The 23,763-nt window shown below is 54.8% G+C and overlaps 1 non-coding gene across 1 annotated transcript; it reads right to left on the bottom strand.

The window, feature by feature from the left end:
• Positions 1 to 9,904: 9,904 nt before the first annotated feature.
• Positions 9,905 to 9,980, bottom strand: TRNAT-AGU (transfer RNA threonine (anticodon AGU)). The gene has a single exon. It is a non-coding gene; the product is annotated as a tRNA-Thr (tRNA).
• Positions 9,981 to 23,763: the final 13,783 nt, after the last annotated feature.

Here is a 23,763-nt window from a genome sequence, read left to right on the forward strand (position 1 = left end):
TGACGTCCCTCCTCTCTCCCACCGCGTCCTCGCTGCATCCTTCAAGGGCGTCAGACACGCCACGGGTTCAATTTTCTGAATTTCCAGTGACTTTTACTTTCTAATTCCATTTTGAATTCTCTTACAGCTTTATGTTTCTCATACTATATTTTTGAAATTTATTTTTGATTAATTAATTTATTATGATTTTTTTTTTTTTTAGAGAGAGGCAGGAAGAGAGAGAGAGACAGAAATATTGAGCTACTCCTATATGTGCCCTGACTGGGGATCGAACCCTCAACCTTATCATTTCGGGACGACACTTTTAACTGACTAAGCTGACCAGCCAGGACCTTCCAATGATATTTTCTGAAGACGCAATTTCCTTTTTCATCTCCGCCTCAGCCCTTGTTCCTCTCTTACCGTGCGGAGCCCAGAGGGGAAGAAGGAGAAGCTTGCACCTCCCTCCTGTTTCCTGACACACACGTTTTAGTTTCCTTCTGTTGATTGCAACATGAGTTACACTGCGGAATCTTCTTAGGGGCCAGTGCGGTCCGGGACGTCACAGGACGCTCCCAGGGCCCCTCCTCCGTCCGGGCGCAGTCAGCGCCCACACACACACCCAGACGTCCGGCTGGACACGGACTGACTGTGGCAGAGCTGGTTCACAAGGCCTAAGAGTGGGCGTGGCCTTGGTCAGTCCCCTGGTCCCTGCCTGATGTCTCCTCTCGCTGGCGAAACTGTCCCATCGACCCCCCGGTTGTCCATAGCTGACAGCCCAGCCAGCCCACCACTCCCATACCCGGCGTGGTTCTAGCTGGCCCTGGCTGGCGACACACCTGCCAAATTGGAGAAGTACTTCCTCTCAGCTGGAACATGACCGTGGATCACCCACGTGAAATCAGATGGGATGGGAGGGGTCCCTTAAGAGACCAGCTCCCGTGGGCAGGTCTCACCTGCGTGGTCCCTGAGGGTCACATCCGGGAGGGGCCGGAGGGGCACCCAGAGGGTCTCTGTGTGGCCCGTTCTCACCAGGAGCTCTGCCTTCCCAGGCTGCGGGATGGTGAGTTTCCCTGCAACATCTCCTCCCACACCCACGACCGTCACTGATTTCTGGGCAGAGACGAGGTGGCCTCTGCCTTCCTGTGTCACCTTACCCCATCCAGCAGAAAGTCCTCAGCGTTCTTGGTCACAGAGCCTCCCCTCTCGACTCTCTGCGCTGACCCCATTGCCCCCACCTGTTTATACTCTACTGGGAACCTTCACCCTCAGTCTCCAAGAGAGTAGCTGAGAGGTTTGTCTCGCTCCGTGACATTCATGGGAGCAGAATCAGTAGCTAGCAGAGCCGGAGGCAGTAATTCTGTGCCCAGAGCAGTCTGCTGCATGTAGCATACGTCAACCCATTTCGTCTCCAGGAGCCAGGTACAGTGACTACCCCCGTTGTGCAGGTGAGGAAACGGGGGCCCACAGAAGCTAAGTGAATCGTTCCCGGTCGTACAGCCGCCAAGCGGGGACGACATCAAGGTCAGTCCAGCTTCAGCGTCCATCTCTTGACACTTCCTTGTGCCTTTCCCTCCACTGCAAGTGGCTGGCCCCGGGCGGCTGGACATTCGGGATTCGGTGCCCCACGGAGATGACCACGGCCATGCAGGCTGCGACCCTGGCTCCGAGAACAATCTCACAGAGGACTCGCGGACCCCGTGTCGATTAGAAGAAAAACAGGTTGTAGACACAAGAGCCGTTTCTGGAAGAGCGCTCACCCTGCCCCCCTTCGTGCCAGGGCTATTGGAGACACCTCTGTGCTTCTCGGGGGAAACTCCGCTGCTTGACCTTCCCACGCCGCCTTCTGGAGGGCAGCAGCATCGCCGCGTACATGTGCCTGGAAACACGGGGACAGCCTCTTGACCTGTGCGCAGGCCTGGGAGCCGGCGCCTGGACCTCAGACTTCACCCCTGTTGTTGAACCATCTTCAGTGGGCTGGCAGTGGCACGCTCTGCTCCCCGGTCACGATACAGCGTTTAACACAGTGGTTCTCAAAGTGTGCGCCAGGGCGCACTGGTGCACCCTAGGAGATTTCCAGGTGCGCCCCATGGTATTCCAGAGAAATGTGTGCCTGTTGGGGACCAAAAAACCAACAGGGTTTTTGGAGTTTAGAGTTTTGGGGGACAGAGGTGTGGGGAATTGGCTGTAAGCTGACGGTCAGCCCAACCCCCCACCTCACTTGCCTGATTAGGTTGCAAAAGGCTGTTAAGCTGTGGTGCTGGATTGTTTACACCAGGGGTCCCCAAACTTTTTACACAGGGGACCAGTTCACTGTTCCTCAGACCGTTGGAGGGCCAGACTATAAAAAAACTATGAACAAATCCCTATGCACACTGCACATATCTTATTTTAAAGTAAAGAAAACAAAACGGGAACAAATACAATATTTAAAAAAAAGAACAAGTAAATTTAAATCAACAAACTGACCAGTATTTCAATGGGAACTATGGGCCTGCTTTTGGCTAATGAAATGGTCAACATCAGTTCCATATTTGTCACTGCTAGCCGGAACAAGTGATATGACACGCTTCCGGAGCTGTGACGCGTACGTCCCGCGTCACCAGAAGTAGTACTGTGCATGAGCAACGCCGAGCTTTGCAGTGCCGCCATATACAGAACTCCAGAAGCACAGGATGCTCCTCTCACTGACCACCAATGAAAGAGGTGCCCCTTCTGGAAGTGCGGTGGGGGGCAGATAAATGGACTCAGGGGGCCGCATGTGGCCCGCGGGCCGTAGTTTGGGGACCCCTGGTTTACACTATCCCTCCATGTTCTCCAGAAGGATTGGAGGCAAGTTTCTTCTATCCTGTGTTTGGTGTACAGTTAAGATGATATGTATGGTGGGGGTTTTCTGCACTCAACACAATTAAGAGTAAAAAGAGAGGAATTCTTCAATGTATTGATGAGGACATGACAGTTTACCTTTCAAATATATGCCCAAACATTGAAGAAATCGCTAGGACACATGATAGTCATGTTTCTCATAAACACAAGAATGAAAAAACTTAACACATTCGTGCCGGGACCTGCCAAATTTACTAAATCTTACTAAGAATGTATCTCTATATATAAAAAGATAACTTTTTTGTCAGTTTTTAAATTCTTTAACCTCTCTTTTTTATGAATTCTAAAGCATAACTCAAAAAATGTAACATAAAAATGTTTTTTAATGTCAGACTAAATTTAATTGTGTCATATTTATTTTGTTCAATTACCATAAAAGCATTCTTGGACTTTATTTTTTTCTTTAATATTTGATTTAATTATTATAACATATTTCTCAGAAATCTGTATATAGTGCACCTACAGTTATTTGTAGGATTTTAAATGCTCCCTGATTTCAAAAAGTTTGAGAACCACTGGTTTAACAGAACTATAACTAAGTTAACATGACAGGTACCAAAGAAAGACTAAATAACCATCTCAGAGCCCGCCCCCGCCCCCAAAAGACAGATAGCTGGATGGTGATCATATTCAAGTTGAAGGTGCCACACAGAGATGTCTGGGCAGCTCCCTTTAATGGCTTCTCCGGCCCCCCACCCCACAGCCCTGTGATAACCCCCCCACACACACACACACACACACACACACCCCGAAGGCAAGCATCATCTGTTCTGGGCGCCACTGAGAAAAAAATCACTGCCCTCGCTCTCATCCAAATAGGGTGCCTCCCAAACTGTCTCTGCCTAAGGTACCCAAATGCCGACATCCTTGCCAAAGAGCCAAAGCGTTTAAGAGAGGCTTTGCCCAATTAATGGTGTGACATGCACCCAGGGGTGTTGGTGGGGGGTTTCTGTTTTCCTTAATTAAAGATCTCCATGGAGAAGTAAACACTCGCTCCCTCGTCAAGCACACGGAGGTGGGTGGCCCCGGGTGGCACAAGACGGCTGAGCGTCAGAGGTGTGTGATGGATTCGGGGGCGGGGGCGGGGACAGAGGGGGGCACGCCACTGGCTTCCTGGGCGATCTCAAGCAGGTTCCCGTACCTCGGTTGACTTTTACAATCTGTAAATCTCGCAGGGATATAAAGATCAGTCATGGAATGTCTGTCTGTAAAGTGCTTTGAACTCCTAGAGTTAGACATGAAGTAAATACCCCGTGTTATTAGAAACGCCACCGGGGCAAGAGACTGTTCGAAATGGGACCTTTATTATAAATACTCTGTGAAGTCTGCCAGGAAATAAATTGAATGGGCAAAGACAACACCCTTGGCTGTAACGTGACCCAAACTTGGCACCATGGCTCGTGAACGGAGAACTCCGCGGAGAACATGAAAGGGCTCTATTCTTCGGGCCGACTGTTTGGCTAAATTTCCACATCTTCCCTCTAGTCCTTCTATCCCTCAAATCACTGCCCTTGGAACGCAGAAGCGCAAAAGAAAAAATGAGGGCCTGTTGGCCCGTGTGCGTCTTCCTACAATTAATATGACCGGATGTAAATTGGTTTCACGATCACAAAATAGCCGCCCCTGCCCCCCCATCAATCCATTAAAAGGAATAGAAACCGAAACTCCCCTCTCTGAGTTCCCACAGTGGGAAGAACAGCACACACACGCCTGTGAACGGTAACCACTCTTTCCTCCGAGCAGATGGGTGAAGGCCACGCCTCCAGGCAACTTAAATGCATTCTACAGTCCAAGACCTTGCAAAGACATAGTCCAGTTTCCTCGAGTTAGGAAGACGGAATTGCTAATTCAAAACTTTTGCCTTGCTCTGAAGCATGCATTGTGACATGGCTTTTTTTTCTTTAATGAAAGAAAAAGGGAGAACGAGAGACAGACAGGGACAGACAGACAGGAAGGGAGAGAGGGATGAGAAGCATCAACTCATAGTTGTGGCACCTCAGTTGTTCATTGACTGCTTTGTCATAGGTACCTTGACTGGGGTAGGGTGGGGCTCCAGCTGAGCTAGTGACCTTGGGCTTCAAGCCAGCGACCTTTGGGCTCAAGCCAGCAACCATGGGATCATGTCTATGACCCCATGCTCAAGCCATGACCCTGCGCTCAAGCTGATGAGCCTACGCTCAAACCAGATGAGCCCGCGCTCAAGCTGGCGACCTTGGGGTTTCGAACCTAGGTCCTCAGTGTCCCAGGCTGACACTCTATCTACTGCGCCACCGCCTGGTCAGGCGACGTGGCGTTTTTATAAAAGGACGACATGAGACATTTACTGTTTCTCAGAAGCAGGGCATTTGGACTGCGTCAGGAAATCAATCAGGGGCGATATGGGGCCACGGAGAAAGCCCCACTTAATCCTGCAGCTGGGATGCTGGAGTCGGCCTCACTGCTGTCGTGAGCTAACTGTGTGGGAACGTCAAGCCCCTGTCTGCACCTCAGGCTCCTTCTTTGCAAGATACTAGCTCAGGTCCAAGGAACCTACTTCTTCAAATCCCCACTTTTCTCAAAGGCATTCCAAGTGAGAATGTAGCCAGAAGCGTACATTCCCGCGAGGGCATAGCCCCAGATTGGGGGGCTCCAGCCCCTCTCTCATCCCCAAGAAGAAATGTTTCTGAACAGCATTCTCTCATCAAACCCGGCATCCAAGTCCTTTTCCTCATCACCCACTTACAGGAAAGAGAAGATGACATTACGTTCCCCAAATGCCGTCAGCGACTCTCAGCAGCTGACCTGCGTCCCTGGGTGTCCCTGCGTCTATACTCAGCACGTAGCTCAGAGCTTCCGTCCAAATAAACACTTGGAGCTGACTCTCCAGACATGCTCACCAGGAGATTAACTCCCCCCATGATGAATGGCAGTGAAAATAGGAGTCATGCCTGGCCAGGTGGTGGCACAGTGGATAGAGCATCAGCCTGGGATGCGGATGACCCAGGTTCAAAACCCCAAGATCGCCTGCTTAAGCGTGGGATCATAGACATGACCCCAAGGTCACTGGCTTGAGCAAGGGGTCACTCGCTCTGCTGTAGCCCCCTGGTCAAGGCACATATGAGTAAGTAATCAATGAACAACTAAGGTGCAGCAATGAAGAATTGATGCTTCTCATCTCTCGCCCTTCCTGTCTGTCTGTCCCTGTCTGTCTCTCTCTCTCTCTCACTAGGAAAAAAAAAATAGGAGTCACGTGTTTTCCAGACTGGAAATGGAGGGAAAAAAATAAAAGGTCCAAGAGATGATTTCAACAAAGCACACACAAGCACACACTCAGGGCTTGGCCTTGACCGGATGGACGGATGAGAGGAGTGTCCGAATGCTCTAACTGACCTGCCGACGTGACCTAGGGGGAAGGTGGGAGTTGGAGCCAGGCACGCCCCCAGACCCAGGGTGCCCCCACCCAGCCTTTCACAAGTTCACTTTGCTCCCAGCTCATGGCCCCAACACAGGGGGCAGCCAGGACAGCAAGTCTGAGTGTGGGTCACGCTGCCAGGCTGGGGGACAGGGGACAGTCTGCTCTCTGAAGTCAGCATGCTTGCATAGTCTGGCAAACATTGGATGCTCGACCCGTAGGAAGTGACAGGCTCACCTGGTCGTGAACTGCAGTTTCCGTCTGAGCAAAACCTGCTCTGACCGGCCAGAGGCTCAGAACTAGTGGCCAATGGTTGAGGCTGGCCCCCAAAACTGTCCAGTCTGTCTCCACTGTTTTTGATCATTGGATTAGTTCGATACGTTTTCATTTTAAATATTGATAAAATAAAATATCCTGTTATTTAACTTCCTCTGAGCATCTGAATGAAAAAAAAAAAGTTTGGGCCTGTGTCCTCACAGCGTGACAATCAGATGGAGCCAGGACAGGTGGCTATGACATCTTGTCCACACGCCAGTCCCCTCCCCTCTGACACCACCCAGTCCTTCCTGTGGCCCGCCTGTCCCCCAGACATCGAAGGCTGTGGCCCCTAGATAGAGGTGTGTGCTCTGCAGCTGTGCACCTGAACCCTGGGTCCGGCACCCAGGAGTGCCCGGCACATGGTGGGGGCCAGAGGAACGTGAATGAATGCTGAACGAGCACCCTGGACCCTGGGTCCGGCACCCAGGAGTGCCCGGCACATGGTGGGGGCCAGAGGAACCTGAATGAATGCTGAACGAGCACCCTGGACCCTGGGTCCGGCACCCAGGAGTGCCCGGCACATGGTGGGGCCAGAGGAACCTGAATGAATGCTGAACGAGCACCCTGGACCCTGGGTCCGGCACCCAGGAGTGCCCGGCACATGGTGGGGCCAGAGGAACGTGAATGAATGCTGAACGAGCACCTGGACCCTGGTCCAGGCACCCAGGAGTGCCCGGCACATGGTGGGGGCCAGAGGAACGTGAATGAATGCTGAACGAGCACCCTGGACCCCTGGGTCGGCACCCAGGAGTGCCCGGCACATGGTGGGGGCCAGAGGAACCGTGAATGAATGCTGAACGAGCATCCCTGGACCCTGGGTCCGGCACCCAGGAGTGCCCGGCACATGGTGGGGCCAGAGGAACCTGAATGAATGCTGAACGAGCATCCTGGACCCTGGGTCCGGCACCAGGACAGCACCTGGGCTCGGCCTCTTACTGGTGTTCCTGGCCATTCTCCTATAAAAATACACATGGGGCCTGCTGAGAGGTTCGCTGAAACACACAGGTGACCGTGCCCAGCGTGGCACAGTGCCGGGGACCTTCCCCTTGTGTGGCTGCTCTGGGGAATGGCGTTCATCCTCCATCCCAGCCCGTCCTCAGGGTCAGCAGTGACAAGCAGAACAGGTCTGGTCTTCATGGCTGGGGCCTCTCGAGGCGTGTGCAGGAGGCACCTGTGGGCAGGAGGCACCTATGGGCAGGAGGCACCTGTGGGCAGGAGGGCACCATGGCAACACTAGCCCCATCAGAGACGGTCGGAGCCACTCTCGTCCCACTCCCTCCACAAACCCGGAGGACTGCCTGCAGCCTGACCCCACGATGCCGGGGCGCATCGCATTAGTCTCCTGTTCCTGCCGTAGCAAACGCCCACAAAGTGGCTTAAAGCAGCACGAATTTCTCACCCTGCAGCTCCGGAGGTCGGCGGTCTGACAGGGGTCCCGCCTGGCTGCAGTTGAGGTGAGGGCAGGGCTAACGTCCTTCCCGGGCACTGGGAGAGCAGTCCCTGCGTTTCCCAGCGACTAGAGGCCCCGCCTCCCGGGCCAGGGCCCCGCCCACCATCAAGGCCGGCAGCTGCCCCGCTCTGGTCCCCCACCCCCACCCCCGCCCGTCCTCACGTCTCCTGTCCCGACTCTCATGACTCTCACGGTTGTCAGTGTCCCTCTGCCACCATGAAGTCCCCTGTGATTCCACTGTGGGAGAGCCAGGATAATCTCCCTAGTGTAAAGCCAACTAATTAGCAAACTTAATCCCATTTGCCACCTTAGTTCCCATCTGCCATGCAGCCTAACATATCTCCCAGTGCTAGGGATGAGGCCTGGGGACATCTTTGGGGGGCACGGTTCACCCCCCACACACACAGGCTTATTCTCAGGCAGTGAGACTCATTCTAGTAAATATTCTCCACCCCCACCCTCCACCCCCAGCCAGCAAATGGTCACGTTATACCAGTGCCTCTGTGACCCCGAACCAGCCGAGGTCAGTCAGTCTCAAAGGTCAGATCAGGTGCAGCTGATTAAACCCAAGGCGCCTTCACCGAGCGTACCCAGAATAAGAGGTCACTGCCTGCCCTTAAGGGACACATCATGGCTGGAAGGGAAGTAGTCTGTGGCCGGGGTGTGGCCACCGTCCAAGGTCCCTCCCCGGCTGGCTAGCAGGTGGGCGAGTGGAAACAGCATCCCGTTCAAAGCTGTGTCCACAGGCAAATCATTCAACCTCTTAAACGCCGGCTACTCCATCGCAGCCGCCCGGAGACAAGCGCGGCGTTCTCGCGGGGATTAGCAAGGACGAGGAGGCCGGGCACGCGTGCACCTCGCACACGCCTGTGACGGCCGCGCTAGTGCACGGGCCCACGCGGTCACGGGTTGTGCCGCGCCTCCACCCTGGCTTCCTCTCCCTCCGTCCATCGGCACAGGCACCAACCGCCCTGGCCGCTGTGGCTCAGGACCCACCCCTTAACTTAAGAGAAGAGAGAAGCGGCCCTTCCTCAGAAAACCACCCGAGGACAGTCCGTTGGCCCCTGAAGGACTAGTCCTTCCTCCTTCAATCGCCATGGTCACGAGTGGGCCCTCTGGGCTGGCAGCACAGTGAACTCGGTCCGACGTCAGCTGGGCTGGTGTCAGCTGTGTGACCTCACACCACTCACACACCCTCTCTGGCCATCGCCTAGGGTATCAGACACCGCACCAGCCAGGTCTCCAAGCTCCCCCTTCTCTTCAGCAGGGGAACCTGTCCTCCAGCCGAGATCCTATAGCACAGAAGTCCAACCTGCAGAACCAGTCAGAGCAGGCGGCAGGGACCAGGGTCCCAGACTTGGGGTGACCCTTCAGCTCCCTCAGCAAAAACCACTCAAAGGGAAGTAGTGTCCTGGGTTGAACGGCTCCCACACAAGAGGCTCCGGAGGCCCCTTCGGCTCTAAGACCCCTTGACTGAGTCTCTGTCCTCAAGACTCATAGTCTGTCCTGTTGGGGTTTTTCTGTCTTTAAATTAGGATTCTCCCTGGTTTTTTTTTTTGTTTTGTTTTGTTTTCATTTTTCTGAAGCTGGAAACAGGGAGAGACAGTCAGACAGACTCCCGCATGCGCCCGACCAGGATCCACCCGGCACGCCCACCAGGGGCTACGCTCTGCCCACCAGGGGGCGATGCTCTGCCCATCCTGGGCGACGCCATGTTGCGACCAGAGCCACTCTAGCGCCTGGGGCAGAGGCCACAGAGCCATCCCCAGCGCCCGGGCCATCCTTTGCTCCAATGGAGCCTTGGCTGCGGGAGGGGAAGAGAGAGACAGAGAGGAAAGCGCGGCGGAGGGGTGGAGAAGCAGATGGGCGCTTCTCCTGTGTGCCCTGGCCGGGAATCGAACCCGGGTCCTCCGCACACTAGGCCGACGCTCTACCGCTGAGCCAACCAGCCAGGGCTGGATTCTCCCTGGTTTTTAGACAGTTGTGTACACACACACACACACACACACACACACACCAGGGTCATGGGAGATACTTCAGCAGCCGTCCCTCCATCACCGGGCTCGCCGGGGCCGCCACCCGCTCGCTCACAGCAGGTGCACCAGAAGCCACTGGCCTTCCTGTTCGCCCAGCTCACGCCAGGGCCAGCTTCCCTTCAGCCCGGCTGAACCCCTGGTTCGGCACAGCCCTCTGCTCCTGTGTGTGGTCCAAAAACCCCCCGTGATTCACCCAGAAACTACGCTTGCTGATAGCCCAATTAAATTGTTGCAACTTGTTCTAATTACTTAACAAAGCTTGTAAACTGCTTAAGAATCCCTCTGATGAAAGCAGCATTATGAATGTAAAACATCATTATTGTATCAACAGCCACCCTCGTGCCAAACACCGCTGTCCCAGCTTCCCGGTAAGCCGAGCGAGCGCGGCCCGGTGTGCGGCGCAGACACACTGCCCGGTGACGACGGTGATGCAACAGCTGCCCGAGCGGCGGGGGTGGGGGGGGGGGGGCTTCGCCCACAGCCGGAGGGGCTCAGGGAAGCAGGGCCCTGCTCCACAGCGAGCGCCATTCCGGAGTTTCCGCCGTGCGAGCCAGGAGTCCAAGGAGGCTGCTAAAATGTCAGCCACGTGCCTGGGTGATTAGGGCTGTGGTCTGGGCAGCCTTTCAAAGACGGCCCCAGGAGACCTTCCCACCCTTCTCCGCCCAGCGAGGATGCTCCCTGCTCTTATTGCCTTATTGCCGGGCAACCCCGTGTTTCCGGGAGAGCGAGTGCTCTCCTCTGAGCCATCCGCAGGGGCTCGTTTCCCCCCTGCCCTCCTACGTGTTGAATTAGAGGTCGGCCGTTCCTTTCTTCAGATTCAGGAGAGACGCCCGGGTCTGGCGGGGACAGCCTGCCCACCGGCCGGACGAGGCGGAGGCCGCTCCAGCGGGAGGAGGGCCAGGGAGACTGTGTTCCTGGACTTGGAGCGTCTCCCGGGGCTGCTCCCTGGAACATCAGCCCCCTCCCTCTGACCCGCCTCTGCCCCCTGACACCGCATGAACTCCGCTGGAGCTAAAACATAGCAGCTTGTCGAGGACACGTTGCTGGAGGCTGGAGACTAGACAAGTAAAACGCACAAAAGGGAGCCGCCAGGTCTTCTTCACAGTGACACAGGACTCGAAGGGCTTCCCAAGGAAGGCTGACGCCCTCCCCGAGCCAAGTCTGACCTCGCAAGACCTTCCACCTAGGGTTTGCAGACCTGCCTGGGGAGTCAGACACTAAGTCCGGTCAGTCTCACCAAGTCCAGCTGTGCCCTTCGGTGCACAGAAGACGGCCACCGGCCACCTGAGGCTTCCTCGTCCCCAGGTGAACTCTCCTGGGTCTGCTGGCCCTTCCTGCTCTAACTGCAGGCCACCTGCTCATTATGCTAGCCGTGGGCTCCGGGCGAGGGATGCTTCTCCCCTCAATAGCCTCTGGAGCGGCCCTATCCCTGGAGCTGTCCAATCAGAGCCTGGAAGGGCCTCAGTCACCTGCTGGACCAGGGCGTCTCGCCTGGCGCTGTGGACACGTGAGGTCAGTTCACAGGCTGTCCTGTGCAGTGTGCAACGCTCAGCAGCCCTCCTTTCTGGCCTCCACCCACGACACGCCAGCAGCGTTCTCCTCTCGACCACAGCATCCCAAAATGTCTTCAGACGTGGCTAATGTCCCTGGGGAGGCAAAGTCACCCCGGCTGAGAGCCATTCACCAGGGTAGCAGGTTTGACCGAGGTCCCTACAACGGCAAAGTTTCAACCTTCAAGATGGCATGCACTTCCCAACTTTTCCCAAACCGTTGGCTTACTTCAGATCTCGAAGTCAGGGAGAGCCCAAGGCTCCTTTTGCAGCAGCAACAACAACAACGAACAGGGCTCTGTATGCTGAAAGTCCTCCGTGGTGACGCCATCCTGAAAGGGCCACTGTGGTGGGAAAAGATGACATGTGGAAACTGCAAAGCTGCCCGGTCAGTCCCCCTCAAAACCAAAGAAACAGGAGCCGTGGCCGACCTGGGTGGAGGGGACGGTCAACTCGCAAGCTCACCCCTCACGGTCTCGCTCTCCAGCCGAGGGCACTCACAGCAGAGAGCTTGGCAAACGAAGGACACAAACCGTCCTTTCCACCTGCTGACAATGATTTCCTGTCGTTTCAGCCAGAGAGCAGGCAGAAGCAGAGAGCAGAAGAGCCAACGTTTAAACAGGATGAGATAGGACAGCCAGTGCTCAGACTGCCTTCCAGAAACGGCTGGCTGGCTACAACCAAACAAGTTTTTATTTTTTTTAGAAAGTTGAGAGCCAGCCTTCAGACACCCCGTTGGGTTGGTGTGAGGCTGTAGGGGCTAGCCTGACCTGGGACGTCCGAGCCTCTGATTCCGGTGTGACATTAACTCTAGGAATGCCCAGGGAGGCGTGCCAGGGCCGGCCACATCCAGCGCCTCGTGAAATCTCACTCTCTGAGCCCAGAACGTTGACTAGAAAGAAAGCCAAAGAGATCACCCCCCTCTTTGCCTCCCTGGGGCCTCCTCTCAAAAACATCTTTTTAGCTTGATTTTTGTTGTTGTTGTTGTTGTAGTTTAACGCGGGTCAGATCAGCTGCTAGGATTAAAATCAGGGCGTTTAACCACGTTCCCCCACCCCCTGTTGTTATTCCTAAAACTCTTCTACCCGGACCCTCTCTGGGACAGCTGCACGGGTTTGGGAGTCGGGAATGAGAACTGGGTCCATCATGTCCCACTCCTCGGGACTTCCTCCTGTCCGAGCGGGGGGCGGGGTGTCCATCAGTCTCTGTTTCGAATGCTTGGCAACTCCGAGTGCAGGAGAGGGACCCAGAGCAGGAAAGCTTCTCTGGTCCCCGAACTCAGGAGAACCAGGGTGTGAGTGAGAGACACGCCCGCTGCAACAGGCTACTGACCCAGCAGACAGCCCACAGTCCCCAGCCCACCCCCTCACCCCCGAGCCCTCGTAGGGTCCAGAGCGTCTCAGAAATGACTTGTCTGGCCGCCCAAGTTCCTAGCAGGGGAGGAGACAGACTCTGTGCCAGGCTATTGTCTGTCCTGTGCCAGGCCGGGAGCCGGTGCTCGTTCGCCACGTCCTGGGTGGCTGGGGTGGGACAGCCCTGCTCGCAGCGCTGGCCGGCTTCCCGCCTGTAAATAAAGACGTGAGCCTTGGCCCGTGTCCAGGCACCAAGGTGAGGTCGTCGGGTACCTGTGCCCACACCTGAGCATTCTACAGGCAGCCGTCACCAAGCAGGCGCGGGCCACCCCCGGCAAGCCCCTCCCCCCGGGTCTGTGTCCCTCTCCGGGGCCACGCCACCTCGCTCCCTGCGCCTCTGACGTTCCTTATTTACTCTTGTCTCATAAATGCCAAGGGGCTAAAAACGTTTTTTGGCAAGAGAACCAGACAATCTGGCTCTGGGGGAAGGCAAAAGGGAGCTTGAGTATATTTGAGCTTGCTTTATTTATTTATTTACTTTCATAACAGACCGGGCAGCTGCGACACAGGGCAGGGGACTTGAACGCTGTCCGCTGTGATTCCCTACAAACCCGGTGCCCGACGTCACCCCCAGCCCGATGGTTATCTCTGCGGAGGGACAGCTGATTTATTTGTGTTCCAGTCCTCTCAGCCCAGAGAGCACCCTGTCTTGTAAAATGCGGCTAATCTTTATTATACCTGTCAGGAGTGCTTTCGCCCGTTAATTTTTTTTTTTTTTATGATGGTTGAATATGGATATGTCTCCAAAAACCACCGCTCCCCCTTTCAGGAAGTGATTTTTATTGTTTTCGATCTGTCTTGAGCGCGGGGATGAAGGAAAAGAATAAAAATGAGGTGGTTTCATAAGCGTGACTTGAAACATTTAGGGTTCACCGCTTTCTGATTTAAAAATCCAACGGCCCCTTTCGGTGAGACGGTGGCCGGGGGCGCACGCCCCACGCCGACTCCACGAGGGCTCCCCGGGATGCAGAGGGAAGCCCGGGACGAACCCTCAGGAAGACGGATGGCTCCGTCAACCTAGCAGAAACCCGATAGTCACCCAGAAAGTTCAGGGAACGACCTGCAATAAAACACATCAAAGAGCCGAACGTAAACATTCGGGCCAACTAGAAGTCCCCTCCCCACCCTTGCCGCACCCTGTGTCTGTCTACCCCAGATGGAAAGTGTCTCTAAGAAACAAAAACAACGTGGAAAAAAAAAAAGGAGGGGAAATTTGCCTGTCCATCCTCCAGGACGGTCCAAGGAGCCGGCGTGCGTGATTTTATCGTGACGACCCACCCAGCGCAGGGTTAATGTAAGTTCATCGCCCAGAGATGCACTTGAGAGCTAATAATGGTCGGGCTTCCCCCTTTAAGCAAACTCGCTGAGTACTCATAACTTGGAACCGGTTCGGGGTCACTCTGTAATCTGCTCGACGTGTCTGCTGTGATTCGTCCTCGAAGTACAGGGGCTCAGGCGAGAGCCAGCGACGGGGGGGGGGGGGGGGGGGGGGGGGGGGTGTGCCAAGACGCCATCAACACTAATGTGCCCGGAAAGGTCAGCCAGCCGCGCTAATTACTCACGTCCCGTGTAACCCAAGGACTCCCTCAGACAGCCCATAAAGCCATCTAAATCTGGCTGTTTTCTGAAGGTGAACCCGTGAGCCCCGATTACAACCACGGAGTTGACACATGTAATTAGGTTAGAAAAGCCCTCTCTCGAAGTGAAACTGAAGACAGGCTCTTATAGAAACAGATGTTTATCCAACGCACGCTGTTGGGCGGGTGCCACAGAGCCGCGTCTGGGACACACTCAGGTCCGAGACATCCTCTCCTTCTCTTGCCTAATTGTAATCTGGTGGGGGTGGGGGGTCTCTGTTGAATGAAGACAACGGCACTGCCAGAGGATCCCCCGGAGAGCGGAGGTGGCTGGGGAGGTCATGCCTGCCTGCTGCCCGTTCCCCCCACCCCCACCCCCCAGCTCTTTTGCAGCCTTGGACTTAACACAGGCAGGAGGAGACAGACTGGAGTCCCACACACACACACCCCAGAAGGAACTGGCAAGGGCAGCATTGCCACCATCCTGGCAGCAGAGCAACGTGGCGGGCACCGGGCTGGGATTCAAACAACGTAACAACCGGCTCTCTGCCCTGGTGGCCATTTCAAGGATAAAAGACCTGATACACCAAAAGGTAGTTTATTGTTTCACGCATTTAATACTTAAATAAGAACTGTAAAAGACATATACAAAACTAGATTCGGTTAGAAAAAAAAGAATTTTAAAATATTAATGAAAAAGTATTAAATAATACCTGACAAAAAACAATGACAGTGTTATTGAAGATACTTCCCTATTGCTTCTTGATGGGCGTCCTCACTTGCGATTATTTTCACCTGTGGACAGAATGAACGTGACGACAGGCGCTTAGACTACGGGGTTGTGCAGAGCAGATGAACATTAGAAAAGAGTGAGGGATGTGAATGTGTGATTTCCACATCGGGAATAACACCTTAGAGAGACCCCTGATGACAAGTGCCATTTTAACCACCGGTTCGCCGAACTCAACAAAAAATTAGGTATCGGTATTGCCAGACCAGTGTGAGCCGGCTGAATCCCACCTGCTCCAACCTCAACGCCTCGTCCTACTAGACAATAACGAGGGGGGAGCAAGTCACGGGGAGGGCCCACCGGCCAGGGAGAGGCCACAAAGCCAGAGGAGGCAGCGGTCAGGAGATGGAGTCCCTGGGCCCCTTATCTCCTCACACTGAGAGGGACAAGTGAGGGAGGGGTGAGTGGTACCCAGGAGAGACCTGGGACAGGGACAGCTGCCCCCCCACACCCGCTGCCACCCAGGACCTTTCCGTCTGCGTCTCTGGTGAGAGAACTCCCAGCACCACGCAGCAGAGAGGAAACCGTCTCCCACCAAGAGGTCCCGCTGGTAACCAGAGCAACGTGACCAGGAGCCCGGTCTCTGCCTGTGTCCCTGTTGTCCTTGAGTGTCAGACACCAAGTTCCCTCCCTGCTCTGAGTGACCCGTCTTCCTCTTTCTGCGGTTTCTCAGTTCACAGGAGTCCGGGGGTATCGGTGTGAAGGCGGGCACGCGTGACCGCTCCCCCCCCCCAGCTCTCCCGCAGCCCCCCACCCCGCGTTCCGTGCCTCCTTACTAACCGGCCGTCCACCGGCCCATCTCCGCGGACTCGCCCCATGGCCACCCCATCACTAGGTCCTATCGATTCTGCTCCCCAAACCATCTGGAGCCTGTCCACTCGTGTCCGTCTCCTCTGCGCCACCCTGCTCCGGACCTCTGCAAGGGTCTCCGCCTCTGACTCCCCTCCCGTCCTCACCCCACGTCACCCCATTCCACACAGGACAGCCGGGATGACCCGTGTAAATCCTTACTCAGTCAACTCATCTCCCTGCCAAAACGCTCTTAGGGCTTCCTACTGCCCTCTGAACACAGTCCAAAGCCCCTCACCTGCCTGGAAGACCCCATGTGACTGAACAGAATGAGAAATAGTACAATTAAGAATAGTAACCATCTTAAAGACGCGGAGGAGGCCCTGGCCGGTTGGCTCAGTGGTAGAGCATCAGCCTGGTGTGCGGGGGACCCGGGTTTGATTCCCGGCCAGGGCACATAGGAGAAGCGCCCATTTGCTTCTCCACCCCCCCCCCCTTTCCTCTCTGTCTCTCTCTTCCCCTCCCGCAGCCAAGGCTCCACTGGAGCAAGGATGGCCCGGGCGCTGGGGATGGCTCCTTGGCCTCTGCCCCAGGCACTAGAGTGGCTCTGGTCGCGGCAGAGCGACGCCCCAGAGGGGCAGAGCATCGCCCCCTGGTGGGCAGAGCTTCGCCCCTGGTGGGCGTGCCGGGTGGATCCCGGTCGGGCGCATGCGGGAGTCTGTCTGACTGTCTCTCCCCGTTTTCAGCTTTAAGAAGAAGAAAAAAAAAAAAAAAGACGCAGAGGAGGCGAAGGCGGCAACCTCCTGGTACGAGCCTATTATTACAAGTTCGTAAGAAACTTAGCTATGAGTTTCCTTAAAAAAAAATTTAAAAAAGTGAAATACTTTTGGTGCATGATTGCGTTTTTAAATAAACGTCCCCGGGCAGACAGCGCTAGAGGGAGCTCCTGACGTCACACCCAAGGCCTTCACTCCACCCTCGTCGAGGGACGGAGAACCCACCCGTCAGAGTGGCGTGGTAAGGGCCCTCTCTCTGCAGGCCCAAGGCGCACGCCAGGGGCTAATACGAGGTTCCGACGAGACGCTGTTGCGTGTGGATGCGCTTTGTAAACTGCGAAGGGTGCTGACCAACCTCGGGTGGTCTCGGCTCAGAGATGGGTTCTGTCTCCAGGCTGTCTTCATAACTGAAGGGAAACACTTCTGGGGGGGGCGGGTAACAGAGGTCATGCCGTTGGGTGTTCTGCTTTTTGAAAACCGGAAGTGTTTGGCTAGTGTGCGTGTTCTAAAAGAAAAGAGAAAAGATAGACAAGGTTGCATCTCTCAGCCCCTCTCTGGAGCAAAGCTTGGGCGAGTGCGAGAAGCCGTCCGGTACTCGTGCTGCGAGTCGGGTGAGCCGGAGCCGCAGCGGGTGGAGGGCGACAGCCTCACTGGGTGGCGAAACCGAACCCCACACCGGGGAAAACGGTGGACTTGGATCTTGAGGCATAACCGACCGCTCATCCCTCCTCCACTTCCGAGGAAACCTCCTCAGGAAACGCTAACACGGCCCGTCCACAGCTCTTGGCGTGGACACCAGGGCACCGTCCACGGCTCTTGGCGTGGACACCAGGGCACCGTCCATGGTGAACGGTCAGTCGTGAGAGGGACCCAAGGCCAGGGCCCGGTTTCAACACTGTTGGGGAGTGGTGGCGTGTCACCCGGGCCCCACATGGCGGCAGGATGGACTCAACCTGCCTCCCTCTTCACCTGCCTCTCTGTTCTCACCCTTCCCAGTCCTGCTCCCTCACCCCTTCAGGGGCTGTCTGGGAGGCAGCGATCAGGCTCTCTGCTCCGCAGCCGTCCGAGGCAGGTGCCCCAGTGCCGCTAGTGAACCTGGTAGAGGACGTGGTGGCCCTTTCTAAGGTCTTCCATCAGCCCGCCCCCACCCCTCTGCACCCCTCCCTCCCACACACACACAACATCCACGGTGAACACCTCCTAAGCCGGGATCAGTGGCCCTCGTCAATGTTTCTTTCCAAAAACGGTTCCATACGACCAAAATGCATTCACTTCAGCTGCTAACCAGATAAATGCGCCCTTTTGGTAGGCAGAAATAAATTCTGAGTTCCAGCCGTCCCCAGATGTGAGACAGCTCTCGGACACTTCTCGCCACAGCTCAGGTCGCGGGCTCTGTGACACAGCCACAACTGGAACGCGACCTTACGCCATCAGGAACAGCGCCGGCCAGCGGCGCCCTGGGGCGGCGCGCGTCTACATCAGCTGCAGCTGGAAACACCACCCTAAGAATTAGAGTTCTGTCGTCCTTCCCTGTCAACAATTGTACAGCCATGTAACTCTAGCAGCAAAATCAAATCAGAGGAAATTCCGGATTACTTGAGGAGAGAGAGAGACACTTAACGATTTCTGGATCCCAAGAATAATATTTTGTTGAATAGTCATAACGAAAATACTATTGCACCACCTAGAAGTCAAAAAAGGTGGAAACAGTTTAAGAACAAGATCATATCCACATGATGTTTACTTATAGAACACTATCTTAAAAAAATCACTCTACGGAATCTTCATTTGGGATGCTGTTCAATTACTTACACAACAGCAGTAAAAACCAAAATAGCAAAATCTCAGAAGTACTCTAGAGGAAAGACGAAATAAAATGTTTGCCGTCTCTTAGGACGCCTTTCGTTGACTTGTTGACAATTATACTGTAATTACACTATTGACAAAAACACAAAATATTACGGACTCCCTTACTATATGAGTCATGTTGAAAGAATCAACAATTATTAAACATTATCTAAGAATAATAAAATCCTGTTAAAGTTTCTATCCGAGCCAATAAAAACAAACAGCAAGTAAAAGGGAGGGGGAAAAAATCAAAATTATTTGAGTAGAGAGAGAACCCTCTTGTGACAGTGCTGGAGCCTCAGAAGCAACCTCAGGGGACGGAGGGGACAGCGGGGAGGTGACTCGTTTCCGCCTTCGGGCTGTGTGGACACGTCTCTCTGCACCTTAGCGGGGATGTGTGGGCCAGGGCGCCCAGGGGACGGAGGGGACAGCGGGGAGGGGACTCGTTTTCGCCTTCGGGCTGTGTGGACACGTCTCTCTGCACCTTAGCGGGGATGTGTGGGCCAGGGCGCCCAGGGGACGGAGGGGACAGCGGGGAGGGGACTCGTTTTCGCCTTCGGCTGTGGGGACACATCTCTCTGCACCTTAGCGGGGATGTGTGGGCCAGGGCGCCCGTCGTGGGGAGGACTCCGAGGCAGCTGGACTCTGGGCACGGCACCTCTGTCTTTCCGGTACCTTCCCCCTGGAACTCCCGGAGCCTCTGCCCGGGGGACAAGGTGACAAGGTGAGGATGGAGCCCACAAGGTTGGACCAAAAGCTGGTCCCTCCTTCCCATGCTCAGTGAGAGGCTGTCTCCTGGGGAGGGGGCTGACCCAGCAGGAGCTCTTGCCCCCAAGCCCTGGGCCCCAGACCCCTGCCCCACACAGCCCAGTGCCCCTGTTTCCCTGGGGTCAGGTCACCCTTGTGGGTGTCGGCCAAAGGCTCCATGTGCAGTCACGGGGACGTAAGGATTCTTTGGAAACTTTTAAAATTCTTCCTCAATCTCTTTGGTGTCAGATAAGCCCTCTCTCATTTCTCAAGCGGAGACGGTGTCTCTCAGCCAAAGGAGCACTCAGCTCGTTATCGTGACCTTCCTCTTTCACGGAACGTGAGCTGCCTTGGGGAGCAGCCAACCACCCTTGGAATTTTTCTGGAAGAACTTTGTCTTGCATTCTATAGGCGTCAGAAGTGTCAGCCCTCCGCGGGTGTGACCCGTCTTGTCACATGCTTTGGGAGATTCTCCCGAACTGTGACAGGGTCAGCTCTCTCTAGATGAGCGATGCGGTGAACACGCTTTGTTTTCTTCCATGTACGTAGGTCAGGACAACACGCCGTGTCCCCGGGGCCCCCGGCCTTGTCACCCTGGCTGTGGTTTTCTGGCTGAGACAAGGCTCTCCCAAGGTGACCACTTCTCAGGGGACCTTTAGGAGGCTAGACTGTTTCCATCTGCGGTTCTTACAGAATTCAGTTGCTGCCACCGAGTCTTCCAAGCCCCTCTGAGCCACCTTCCACGCAGTCTGTTTCTACTCAGTCCCCTGTTAGTGGCCGGGGGGACAGCTGACCCTGTGAGCTCCGCCACCTTCTTCCTGCAGCCCCAGAACCCAGCTCTGGATGAGCACAGTCACCTTGGGAACAGACTGCTGACCTTGTGTCCGGCAAAGCTTTCTTCGATAAGATCGCAAAAGCAAAAAACCCATAAAGAGGAGAAATACGTCCGTCCGCTGGACATCATCAAAATTTCAAAACATTTGCTCAGCGACCGAAAATGGGAAAACGAACCACCTCTGGAGAGAAAACATTTGCAAGTCATATAACTGACAATGAGCATAAGGATACATAAACAGCTCTCAAAGATCAACCATAAAAAAACAAAACCCAATTAAAAAGAAAAAAGAACAGAATGTGAACAGACTGCTCGCCCAAGAAGATGCACAGATGCCAAAGAAGCACCTGGAAAGACAGACGCTCAGATGTTACTTAAGAAAATGCAGATTGAAACCAAAGTGAGACACTTACGAGGACAACCTAACCCCGAGCGCTGTCACGCACGCACGGGGATGCCTGGAGCGCCCCCCCCCCCCACGCTGTGGTCGGAAAACAAGAGAGCACAAAGTTTGCAAGGAGGTCCGAGGGTTCCTAACCGTTCACACACCGGTAGGGGCTGGCTCGGTGCCCGCTCCTTACTGAAGAGAAAGGAAAACGTTCTTCCGCAGAAAACAAACTAACAAACAAGATAACCACGTGTTTGCCAGTGTTGGTATCAGCTTTTTTTCTCACAGCTAAACCTGGAGGCCCTCGGGGCAGGGAGGAACGGCTGTGGCACACATGTAGCCCGGGGCACGGCTCATCCGTGAGAAGAACCCACTCTTGACATTCACACACACACCCCAGGAGCCTCAGGGGCTCCGTGGAAAAGGGAGAAGCCAGCCTCACTAAGCGACCTACGGTATTATTGTTCCTTTTGTTTTACCTTCTGGCAAAGCCCGACTCTAGGCACAGAGAACAGCGGTGTGGCTGCCGAGGACAGCGAGAAGGAATTCGGGGTGGGGTGGGTGGGGGGTGGCCCTGCTTCACACCCTGGTTGCAACAGTAATTCTGTGACCACTCGTTTGCCCGACTCGTAGAACAGTACACCCCAAAGAGTATGTTTTACTTATGTAAATAAAAGAGCCTATCCATGACGTGGGTCAAGGGGCTCACCAGTCTACGGGGACGGGGACGGGGACGGGGACGGGGGCGGGGGCGGGGGCGGGGGCGGGGACGGGGAGGGGGGAACTGGACATTTGGTGGCGAGCACAGTGTGGTCTGTGCAGGTGCCAAACTATAATATTCTATTCCTAATACTGACTTAGCGGAATAAATCAATGTTGCCTCAATAAATAAATGTGTGTGTGTGTGTGTGTGTGTGTGTGTGTATAACTTCAAAAAAACTTGACAAGGTCAATGTCCATTATAGGCGCCCATTCATTCGATTCGGATGCTCACTCCGTGTGTCCTGAGGGCCTGTGGTATGACGCAGACGTCTCTGGGTTTGTGCGGGGACAAGCGAGATGCGTGGGGTCTCCACTCTCCAAACTCCGTGCCCAGGGCCAGGCCGCCACACAACAGCCCGAGGGCCAAATCCAGCTGGCCAGTCCTTCTTGCAGATAGATAAAGTTTTATTTGAGCCAGCCAGGCCCACCCACCTATGTCTGATCTATGGGAAGAGTGCCATGGTCACAGAGACCTGCAAAAACCTAAAAAAAAAGAAAAATATTTACTATCTAGCCTTTTAGAAAAAATGTTTGCCAACCTCCGTGTGACAGGTCTCCCACGTCATTTTGCCTAAATATGGAGCCTGCCTGCCAGACTCCAGTTCTACCCAGAGCATTCCTAACGGAGGAGGTCTGAAGCCAGCTCACCCTGCGGCAGAATTCTAGATGATTCTCACGCAGGCCGTCCCGGACCACACGTGGAAGACGCTGTTGGAGAAACCCAGGCGCTAAGCAAAGAATTCAAACGAGTGAAGCTCGTTCTCAGGGTTCAGCGATATAATTTATGCACTAAACTCAAGTTTGACAAGGCCGGCGCTGTTAGAAGCGGCTTCAACGGCTTGAAAGTGGCATCCTCTGGGTAAAACAACATTGTGGAAGCAGATGTTTTAGAAGAGTTATGGGCAGGGGGTTACTGTAGTCACCTTATCTCCCATTATAAATGCGTATAAAACTGTTCAAGAATTTGGTCATAAAACCGCACATTACTTTAGGCTTCAGTCCCCGTCCAGCCCAGCCGGGGTTCACGAGCGAGGCCAGTGGGCCCCTCGGTGGGGAGGAGACTAGCTGTGTCCACGTGTAATCCTGACAGCGGCCATGGGGGTGGGGGGGGCATGCCGGGGGGAGATCTGGAAATACTTGGAGGTGGGGAGGGGGGCTTGCTTGCAAGGCTCGCTTGCAAAACTACCGCCCCCTTCTAGAATTTCCTTTGTCCCTCTTCATCCAAACGTGCCCTGGTCCACTCCTCCTCCTTCAAAGAATGGAGGCCAGCTCCTCGCTGGGCCCTGGTGTCCCCTCGCCCTTGCGGGACGCGGCATGGAGTTAAAGATCAGAGCAGAAGAGGGGCCACCGTCTGGGGGCCAGAGGAAGTTGGTGTGACACCATTCCTAAACTTAGCTCTGAGTTTTCCTGAAGGCTGGCGTGAAAAATTAAATAGATAAATTACACACTACCGTCATGATGAGCACAACGCCCTGGTCACCAGTCAGGGTGAGTCAGAGGCAGGAAGAGGGCCGGGTCTGAAAGAGAGTCTGGATCGCTGGATCTGCTCATCAGCCCGTCCCCGACAGCCACCTCAGGGGGACCTATCTGCCTGCCACCCGTGTTGATGTTTGTTCGCCTCTGAGGAGAACTTTGGTTGCCCGAGGCCATCCAGCGAATTCCGTCAGCATCGGGGTTCTAATAATAACAGCTCTAGAATTTTACAAGACGGACACCTAATTGCTTTAGTGAGTCATTCCATGACATCACCGCCGGGTCGATTTTATTTTGAGAACGGGGCGACCCAGGGTGCAAAGTGAAATTATTTCTGGTCTCTGGCAGCATCCCCCCGAAGGCTGACCGGTCTCAAGTCTCACCGAACATACGATCTATGTTTAACCCGTACACGTCAGCTTTTTTAGAATTCTACTCAGTTTCCAAATATACTGAGCTTGAACTTGACATCTGATGCCAAGACGGCCCTGCTCTCCCATCCAAGTACTAACCAGGCCCGACCCTGCTTAGCTTCCGAGATCAGACGAGATCGGGCGCGTTCAGGGTGGTATGGCCGTAGACGACGGCCCTGCTCTCTAATTAGTCATGACTTGCTGTCTGTCTTCCTTCCCATTATTTTCTTGCTGGTTATTATTGGACAAAAGGAGTATGTCCAACAGGTGTCCCGGCCCCGGGTGGACCTTCCTCATCAGAGCCCGTGGCTGGAGCACGCCCCCATGATGGATGGGGATCCGA

Source organism: Saccopteryx bilineata, chromosome 5 (genome assembly GCF_036850765.1).
Source record: "Saccopteryx bilineata isolate mSacBil1 chromosome 5, mSacBil1_pri_phased_curated, whole genome shotgun sequence".
Taxonomy (NCBI): domain Eukaryota; kingdom Metazoa; phylum Chordata; class Mammalia; order Chiroptera; family Emballonuridae; genus Saccopteryx; species Saccopteryx bilineata.